The following is a 10,730-nucleotide window of genomic DNA, read 5'->3' as shown; positions in this document are numbered from 1 at the left end:
GAGCATCCTACAGAGAGAATTGTCTCAATTTGCTCTTCTGTTTTGCTTGTTGCCCAATGATTTATGCCCCATGAGAAAAATATGAATGCTACAAGTGCTAGAAACATGGTAGGTGAAAAGTCATAGGAGAGCTGAAAAGAGGTAAAATAATGCAGTAAAAACAACACAGGCTCAGAAGGCAGGCGGCTTAGCCAGCCATTCCACCTACTAGCTGGCCAGCTTTAGTCATGACCTGGCCTTGAAGAGGCTCAATTTTCCCCTGTTGTGTAACAGGAATAGAGCAGTTCCTTTTCTACCTATCTCATTGGGTTGTGTAAGGCTCAAACAGGAAATCTCCTAAGTCCAACAGAACCCCACGAGTGACTCACCGTGAAATGACGTCACCGGTTAGATTAACTACTCTAGGAAATTATCAAAGTTGTTGCTATTATTCTCAAAAAGTCTGAGTAGACAGAGATATCATTCACCTGCTTTTATCTTTCAGATGGGTGTGGGAGTGAGGTGGGACAGGAGCTGGAGGAGGAGCTGGAGAGTCCAATTGACTCTCATGTAATATTTATAGCACAGGAGAAAATGCAGTCAACTGAAGGGCTTTGTAGGGATTGACTACATTTTTTTATACCATGGTTCGTGACATGCTTACAATGGATTTCCCCTGAATTATCCCCAAAGCAAGTGAAGACACTGAATGATCCAGGTGGATTTGAAAAATCAACTCTAAACAATTTTTTTTAAAAAAGATTTTATCTATTTATTCATGAGAGACACACAGAGAGAGGCAGAAACACAGGCAGGGGGAGAAGCAGGCTTCCTGAGGAGCCTGCTTCAGGACTCGATCCTAGGACTCAGGGATCACAACCTGAGCTGAAGGCAGGTGATCAACCACTGAACCATCCAGGCACCCCTAAAAATTTTTTTAAATGCACACACAGCTCTTCTTTAGAAAGGAACTTTAATATAAAACAGACAATCACAGTTTATCTTCTATCCCTTAAAACAGAGAGAAAGCAATCATCCCATAACTTCACCCTTTATAGTAACCTTAGCTGATGAGTAGCTTTGGAGAAAAACTAAATAAACTAAGATGTACTGTGCTCCTTCCTCTCTCCTAACAAGAACTGAAAGTCTGAGTCATAAAATAGAGGCCTTAGCCACTAGTTAGAATTTAAGACTTGGCATTTCTGTGGAGGCAATTCTTAAACACAGTGTATTAAAAAAAATGAAAAAACAACAACAGCAAAACCCTCCAGACATTTAATGCCTGATGTTTTTGAAGAGAGAGAGGATTTATATTTGTGTGTGTGTGTGTGTGTGTGTGTGTGTGTGTGTCTGTATTCTTACATGGGCTGTGGCTGTGTTTTTGGTGATTTTCACTTTTAAAACATTTCAGTCTTAACCAAGGTCACCACTCTACTATTTTCTGGTCTTGTTAAGAGAGGTAAAGCTCGAAAAACAAGTTATTTTTGTTTCTGTGTCCTGTCCTACCCCCAGAGTCTTCTACTTTGTTGGTTAGTGGCTGGATTTTATTTACATGGCAAAAAAAGTCAAGCATTACAAAAGTTTAATTAAAAGTTATCGGAGAAGATATTTATATTCTGAACTGTAATGTAAATGCAGCTCTCTTAGCTCTTTGGCTAACCATGGTCCTCTGATGTACTTGATTTTATGTGTGAGACTCTTAAACTTTCCTATTCTGACCCCCTCTAAGAATCTTATTTCTTCTTGGGACTCTTCTTCCCCTCAATAGTCTAAGAATCTCACTTAAAGATGGTGATGGTGGTGACCATCATGATGTGAGATCTGACTGCTATTGCCTCTTGCTATTTAACATCAGGGATGAAAATTGATCCTGTACAGTTTATAAATGCTACATCGCTGCTGGGATGGTCTGGATTCTCTATAACTTTGGCCTCATTCTGGGGAGTTGGATAAAAGGTTTCTATTCCTAATTCCAATATGTGTGTGAGGGGTTTCCCCACGCTACTAAATAATTCTCTGAAGTCAGCTGGGTGTTCTACAGTTTAACTCAATTTTAACACTATCTACCCAGATAATACATCAGATTACTCGTGGGAAAAGCTCAGCCCCACAAGACTGCTCCTCCTCCACCGCACTCCTCCTCCACTGCAGACACCAGATGCAAATCCAGGTTGTCACTTGTACTTCTGACTGGCTACAGATTGGATGTATCCACATCCCCCTCCTTGGGTTCCACTGATTTGCTTGAGCAGCTCACAGAACTCAGAGAAACATTTTACTTACTAGATTATTGGTTTATTGTAAAAGGTTATAACTCAGGAACATCCAGCTGGAAGAAATGCATAGGGCAAGGTATGGGGAAAGGGTGCAAATCTTCCATGTTCTCTCTGAAGGCACCACTCTCCTCAAAAATCCAAATGTTCACCACCCAGATAGATCTCCCAGGTAGCCCTTTGGGTTTTAATGGAGGCTTCATTCCATAGAATTGCTAGGTTAAATCATTGGTCTTCAGCGACTGATTCAGTTTCTAATTCCTTCAAGCCCTTGGAGGTCAGTGAGGTGGGCCTGAAATATCCCACCCTCCAATTATGGGGTTTGTTGCCCTGGGGACCAAACTTCATTTTTTGGCGACCTTGGGGCATTCTCAGAGTTGCCTCATTAACATAACAAAAGATACCTGGTGTCCCTCACCATTTAGGAAATTCCGAGGGCTTTAGAATTTCTGTACTAGAAATGGGAAATATCAAAACATTATATGGTCTCATTCATTTGGGGAATATAAATAATAGTGAAAGGGAATAGAAGGGAAGGGAGAAGAAATGGGTAGGAAATATCAGAAAGGGAGACGGAACATGAAGACTCCTAACTCTGGGAAATGAACTAGGGGTGGTGGAAGGGGAGGAGGGCGGGGGTGTGGGGGTGAATGGGTGATGGGCACTGAGGTGGGCACTTGACAGGATGAGCATTGGGTGTTATTCTGTATGTTGGCAAATTGAACACCAATAAAAAAGAAATTTATTATTAAAAAAAATATATATTCCATTCTAAATCACAATATCATATAGAGGAATGGCACATTTTAGTTCACAATTTCATGCTCAGTGACTGTTCTCCAAAGTATAACTGCCGTATTCAGGAGCCTAGGTTGAGCTGGAATCCTTGCGGGGATAAGGCCACCTCCATCCCAAGGAAAACTTCTGTTTGCCAGGATTTGGGTAGATTTACTCAGCTACTAGGACAAAATCAAATGCCATATACTCTTCCCCTAAGACAAAAGTTGGTACATGCTTTGCAGGGTTTTTGATCTGGGAGGGTAGCTAACGTCAGGGTAAAAGGGTGTGACCTTGAAGGTCAAAGAGGATCAAACAAATAAAAAACTGCAACCAGCTTTACCTCACATAACTGCGATGCAATATCTGGAAGCATTTAGAGTAGAAGATAAATACATATACATTTAGGGCAACTGGCCTTCTATAGTTCTCAAATGCCATTTTGATCTGACCTGTAATATCAAAGTGTAACCATACAAAATAAATAATTCAATCACTGGAGATTCACAAACTGTATAATGAATAATATTTTAGATACATTTTCTAGGAAATTACCTTACTACTTTTTCCACATTCAGTCATCTGAAATATCTGACCTTTGTCCAATGCTTTGTTCAGAGCCAAGCCGAGCCACCGTGACATTGGGAGACCAGAGAATTCAAAGCAGAGCGGTCAATAGCCTCTCCCTAATTTGGAAACTGTACACACTCTACTCTTTCTGACCTATGGAGTTATAAAAATTCCGCAAACTATTTTTATCTTCAACGAAATCTTATTGGTGTAACCGGCATTAAAATGAGTGTTGAATTTAAAACCTTGGTGTAGGCAGTATGTTGCATCATTGTCAAACCTGACTTGTAGCACAGCTGCAGAAGGAAATTGCTCAACCAAAGCCGACCATCAGAAAAAGGGAGGTTCCTGTAGTAACTATATTATGTCAATCAGATGTGCCAAGTAAAAGAGAATTGGGTTTCACTACATAAAGAAAAACAAATGTGTTTCCTACCATTTAATTTTTCAATGACTATCTAGTTCAAATTCCAGCCATGTTTTATGGGCAGCATTTTTATCAATACTCACTCTATCAGTTTGAATTGAGTGATCTTGGATTTCCCCAAAGCTTCAAATGCCAATAACTAAAGTATTTCTTATAATGATAGTTGCTGTCATGAGGGAGTCATCTCTGATTCAAGTCTGAGTTTTGGGTTCTTTGGTGCCATGAACTTAGATGACACTCTTCTTCCTCTTCCCTAGTAGTATATCTTTGTAATTACAGATCCCAAAAGGGTATTGAGAAACTTCCTGAAAGAAAAAAATAAACAACGTAAGTGTAGTTCTCAATTGCTGGTCAGATTTCATGGGTCTGGTGGATTTGAGGTCAGAGTTTGGAGTGTGCCTGTGCTGGAGATGCGACCACAAGGTGGCAAGTTTTATGAAAGCAGGCGGAGTCCCTGATAAGGAATTCACTATAAGGAAAATGTTCTGCTGAACAAGTCAAACTCAGGCGCAGGCCAAAGGTTGGAAGGTCCACGGGAGTGAAAGAGGTGTTAAAGTGTAGCAGCTGATACTATAAATCAGTTCTAGAGAAAACCACCCTGTGCGTCAGTTGAAGGAGAAAGAAAAGAAAAAAACACCTGCCCTACCATCCTTGTGACCCTAAGCCTGAGGTCCCTGCTGTTCTTCACTTCTGCCCATTACCACCCAGTATTTCTGAGTCCCCAACAAGGGCATAACAAACAGGACATATTATTTCACCTGCCACTCTCTTACTGGCTGTGGACAATCTCAAGGTGACAAAAAAACATGAGATGAGCACAGTCTGCAGAATTCCAGGTGAGTGGCCAACAGTGTGGCCAACGTGGGGGATCACTGTGCAATGACCAGGAGTGACTTCTAAGACCCTCCTGAGAGATTCTGGCCCACCAGGCAACGTGGGGAGAAAGGAATACTCTGAACGGGTCTGAAATTCCTTCCCCAGCATGTCCAAGTGTAACTGACCATGTGAAATTCTTTGTATCTATAAGCTAAAAAAGCCATGAGACATTTGGATGAATGCTATTCATGATCATTTTATCAGTAGTTTTATAAAATCTTGGAAGGACAGGTCTGGATAACCAAGATCTGACTCAAATTTAATTTTAGCTCATGCCTCCATTCCAAATTATGCAGTAGCATGAGTGTAACACACGCAACACACTGATTCTATAACTTTTGGACAGCTCTCTTCTTTAGTGAAATAAGATTTTTCCATGGATTGTGTTCTTTTGCTAGCCATCATGGCAGTGTACAATAAAGCCAGGTGAATACTTATAAGAGAGACTATACCCAGTAGAAAAAGCTAGGACATTTGATGTGAGGCAAAAATACAGTGCAAGGAAATTATACATAGGCATTGTAAGAAGATAATTTTAAATAAAAATTATAGCTATTGTCTACTTAGCTATATAGCATATGTCTACTTAGTATTCCATAGCAATGCAACAGTTAACATTGATCAGACATCTACCACATGCCTGAAACTGTGCTAGGGCCTAAGATACTAAGATAATTAAGACATAGACTCTGCCATAAAGGATTCCCCAACTTAAAAGGGAACAAATAGCTACAGTAAATAACATAATAGTGGGCACCTGGCTGACTCAGTGGTAGAGCGTGTGACTCTTAATCTTGGGGTCGTGAGTTTGAGCTCCACATTGAGGAAAGAGAGATGAAAAATAATAAAATCTAAAATAATAATGTGATGGCAATACTGTGTGATACTGAGGAAAGAGGGAGTGATTGCATTTAGTAAAGTGGTTTGAGACAGCTTCTCAAAGCAGGACTCTCTTGGTCTGGATTTGGAAGGTGAGTCGGGTAAGGAAGGAATATTTCAGTTAGGGGAAACTGCGTATAAAAGCAAAGATGCATAGACAGATTTCTTTAGTCCCCAAATGGAAATCTTGCAGTTTTCCCATGGGCTATTCAGAAAGCCCTGAAGCTAGTACGACAAGAATTTTGGGGAATGCTAAGGGTTAAGCTTAGAGACATGAACTTCAGTCACATCACAGAGAGCTATGGTAAGGCAGCTAAATTTTATATTGTGGATGATGGGGACTGTTGGGTGTTTAAGCAAAGAAGTAAAGAATCTGTTAAACATTCAGATTCATGAATTAAAAATTAAAAATAGAGCTACTAGGCACCCTTATAAGTGACTCCTCTTTCCCATGTCAGCCCCACTTCCTTGAGGAGCCCTTTCTCATATGCTCATTTGGATGGTACATGACCATCTGTTCTAAGATTTGTCATCATCTTAGCCCTTTGCCATCATAGGTGTTGATTGCTGAAAAATAGATTTCATTTCACGAGTCTATTCTTTTATCATATTGCTATAATGATTTGTGCCAAGATAAAAATGTTTTGAAGTTGAGAACTTATGTGTAGATTCTCATTTCTAAGACCATTTGTGTGTGTGTGTGTGTGTGTGTGACAGTGGGAATGTGTCTTGCCAGGAAAATTAAGTGGTTCATTATTTGTGTTGGTAAATGTGATCTCCTGTTTTGTCATATACGATGAGGACTACTTGAATGGGGGAGAGTTTTAGAGCTTTCCATTATAGGAGGAAGATTCTAGATCTGAGTGAGTTTACTGTGACATGTGGGAATCCATAGCCCATTTTGGTTTTAGTATATTTTTAAACATTCTAAATTCAGGAAACAATGTTAAAGACTATGTTTTTGAAGAAGACATAGCTTGCTTTATATTTAAGACACTGAATAGCAGAAATAAATGGGTACTTGTTGTAAATTAGCCTAGAATCACAAATTCCTAAGCTAATCTAGAATGTTTCTGATTTAGAGAAAAGTAAGCTTATAAAGCATGTTACATTCACTAACATTTTTTTATCCTGACCACAGTTTGAATAGTTATGTAGGAATTTTTGCTAGCATTGTGAACAACTCAAGACTTCAAAATACCTGTCGTGGGCAGTTTGTATTCACTATTGTAAATAATATATCCATATTTTCTGAACACTCCTCACATCTAATGATGCTCATACCCTTAATCAGATCCCCTCGGGGCCTTTAGAACTCGTTTGGTTCCACATTTAATTCAACAAACATTCATTCTGCACCTACCCTGTGCAAGGCACCGAGGCATATGTAAAGAGTATGCTTGTCAGCCCTGGTTTTATGATTCTGACTGTATAGGTTTTAGTTGCTTAATGTGTAAGTCCAGAGACTTCTCTTCTGAGAGAAAAGCTCATTATTTTTTTCTCATCCTCTTCCTTCCTTTTCAACTCCCTGCACCATCTTCTAACAAATTCTAGAATTCTAATCCCATAGCAGCAAATTGCAAATCACTTTCATTGAGAACAGCTGGAAGCCAGAAGTAACTAGAGGACAGGAACAGGGATGTAAGGAAAGATGAATGGTAGTCTAGTTTAGTGGCTAAGAACTCTGGTTCAGGTTCACTCTGGCTCAGACTTGGGTTCAAATCCTTCCCTTACATGATTGCTTCATCAGCACATACACAAATCCTTCCCTTATCAGTCACTAGTTGTGTGACTTTGGAGGAAGTTAAAACGTCAAGAAACCTCCATTTCCTTAGCCGTAAGATAAGGATATTACTAATATCCATCTCATAAAGTGGTTTTAATGCATATAAAACTCAGCATATTGTTATCATCCTATCAATGTTGGGGATTGCTATATAGAAATGAATAAAGATCTTTTTAGTAAAACTTGGGAAGAGGTAAAGAAAGTTGATGAAGCAACCTCTGCCTTCACACCACATTCTTTCCTTTTTAGGATGATGAGAACTCAGTTGTGTTTCAGAAGGTCCTTGGGCCAGAATAATTTCTGGAAAGAGCCCATGACATATTAACAGAAGGTTTACAAAATGACTCTTTATTGTGCAAGAATGGGCTAGTGAATGGAGAGCCTTTTGAGCATCTACCCTTGAATCTTAAAATCCCTAGGGTGCCCGGGTGGGTCAGTCATTTAAGTGTCTGCCTTTCGCTTAGGTCATGATCTCAGAGTCCTGGGATCGAGCCTCATGTTGGACAACTTGCTCAGCGAGGAGCCTGATTCTTCCTCTGCTCCTTTCCCCACTGTGCTCTCTCTCTCTCTCTTAAATTAATTAATGAAATAAATTAATTCTTGTCTCTCTTAAATAAACAAATAAAATCTTAAAAAAAATCTTAAAAATCCCCCAAATCACAGTATAAACTGAGATGATGGGAGTTAAAACTCTAAGTAGTAAAAATCAGAAAAGACCAAACACATTCAAACAATGTCATTTATCAGCATGAAAGCTATTTGCAATAAAGCCAATAATGTTATAGCAATCTTATAATTATAATCTTACAGTTTATATGATCTAAATTTAAAATTGTAGTTTATATTTTTCTTATTGATACTTAGAGAAAATGGTCTTCTGGAAAGTTCAGAGTGAGCGAAAAATGAAAAAGGGAAATTATTTATATTCAGTCATATTAATCTAAGATTCCAAATGACATCAATAATTTATTTCATGTGCCATTTTTATTTTAGATATGGTTTAAATAATCTCTGAAAGCTTAGAGTTGCTCATTAGCTCATGTTCCTTATAGATATGTTTCTTCAATAAGACCTTAATTTCCTCCTTTTACTAGATTTTTTAAAAATGATTTTATTTATTAATGAGAGACACAAAGAGAGAGGCAGAGAGACACAGACAGAGGGAGAAACAGACTTCCTGTGGGCAGACACTGAACCATTGAGCCACCCAGGCACCCCTACTAGATTCCTTTTGTGAAGGAAGCTTAAAGAAATTAATTCTTGTCTGGTGTGGATGTGGGCACTGTGCTTTCTGTAGGAGGTCCTATCATGTATATTTGAGTACATTTCCCAAATATTCAGTAGGCGTGAGTGGCCTCATCATGAACGGATATGAATGCCCTGTGATCACTTGAAAACCATACCTATAAATTCCTGATGGCTAAGTAAATAAACAGCAGGTACAAAGAAGCTGTGTACAAAACAAAACAAAGCATTCACTTCCTTATTTATTTATTTATTTATTTATTTATTTATTTATTTATTTATTTATTTATTTAAGATTTACCTATTTATGATAGACATAGAGAGAGAGAGAGACAGAGACACAGGAGGAGGGAGAAGCAGGCCCATGCCGGGAGCCTGACGTGGGACTCCATCCCGGGACTCCAGGATCACGCCCTGGGCCAAAGGCAGACGCTAAACTGCTGAGCCACCCAGGGATCCCCCCCATGTTTATTTAATCTGCTTGAAATTAAACTTAGCATATCTATGACATACAGCATGAAGACATCAACTATTCTGAGATTAATGTTGTGCATCGTATATTCACAAGCATTACAATTTTTTGAACATTTATTTTCAGATCAAAGGCTAAATGTTTTAAGATGCACAAAAATGGTTCACTTGGTATAGGAAGTCTTAGAAAGGATTGAAGGGGATCCTTTTTCAGATCAAAGGCTAAATGTTTTAAGATGCACAAAAATGGTTCACTTGGTATAGGAAGTCTTAGAAAGGATTGAAGGGGATCCTTGGGTGGCTCAATGGTTTAGCGCCAGCCTTAGGACAAGGGTGTGATCCTGGAGTTCCAGGATTGAGTCCCACATCGGGCTCCCTGCATGGAGCCTGCTTCTCCCTCTGCCTGTGTCTCTGCCTCTCTCTCTCTCTCTCTCTCTCTCTGTCTCTCATGACTAAATAAATAAAATCTTAAAAAAAAAAAAAAAGAAATGATTGAAGACATGCCAATGAGAGACTAGAAGAGAGAGCAAACAGCCTAGGAGACCAACCAGAATTATAGGATGACATAGACAAAGGACATAAAAGAAAGAGAAGATTGATTGAAAAGGGGTGGGGGTGGGGGGACATTCCAGGAATTATTAAACTTCAGAAGCATCGGATTTAAGTAACCAAAAGCTATGATCCAAGTACAAGGTGACAGCACTTCAAATATGTTATTATGCCTGTGATGAGTGTAAGTCTAGATATTAGGGCCCTGTATTTAACACATAAGTAAATACACTATTTTATCCTAATTATAAAGATCTTCAAGAATATCGTGTTAGTTCTGATATATTTCCAATAGATAATTATGTTCCCTCAGGGCACCGGGTATAACGGATGTGCTTCTAACGATTAACTTGTCTTTGAAAACTGAGCCCTTCCTTAGTTATAGGAATAGTTTGGAATGTGTTTCTCCGCTCCTGCTTGCAGAAAGCTACAAGTTGCTTTCTTTGCAAACACTAGGAATTTATTGTTTTAGCCAAGTGAAGAATGTACCTTTTCAGGCAAGGGAATGAATTTCAGGGAATTTCAGGCAGGAAATACCTGGCTGATTATCCCAAAGCAGCGGTCCTCAAAGTATGGTCAGAAGGCCGGTAGTGGCAACAGCAGCATTATCTGAGAACTTGCTAGAAATACAAAGTCTCAGACTTCCCCCCAAACCTACTGAATCACAAGCTCTGAGGGTGGCACCCAGCCAAAACTTCTGAATCACTGTCTGTGGGCAGCACTTATAACTCTGCTGGTCAGATGTCAGATAAGGAGAGACAACATGATTACAGATGTGTGGCATATTTAAAGCACTTGATGAAACATGTGTGAACACCTAAATCAAAGGCCTCCTCCTCCATGAAGCATTCCCTGATGCATTCATGAAAACAAAACTGCATTTCCTCTATTCTACTTC

Source organism: Canis aureus, chromosome 1, assembly GCF_053574225.1.
Source record: "Canis aureus isolate CA01 chromosome 1, VMU_Caureus_v.1.0, whole genome shotgun sequence".
In the NCBI taxonomy this organism is placed as follows: Eukaryota; Metazoa; Chordata; class Mammalia; order Carnivora; family Canidae; genus Canis; species Canis aureus.
The sequence above is the reverse complement of the archived record's forward strand: the minus strand, read 5'-3'. Positions refer to the sequence as shown.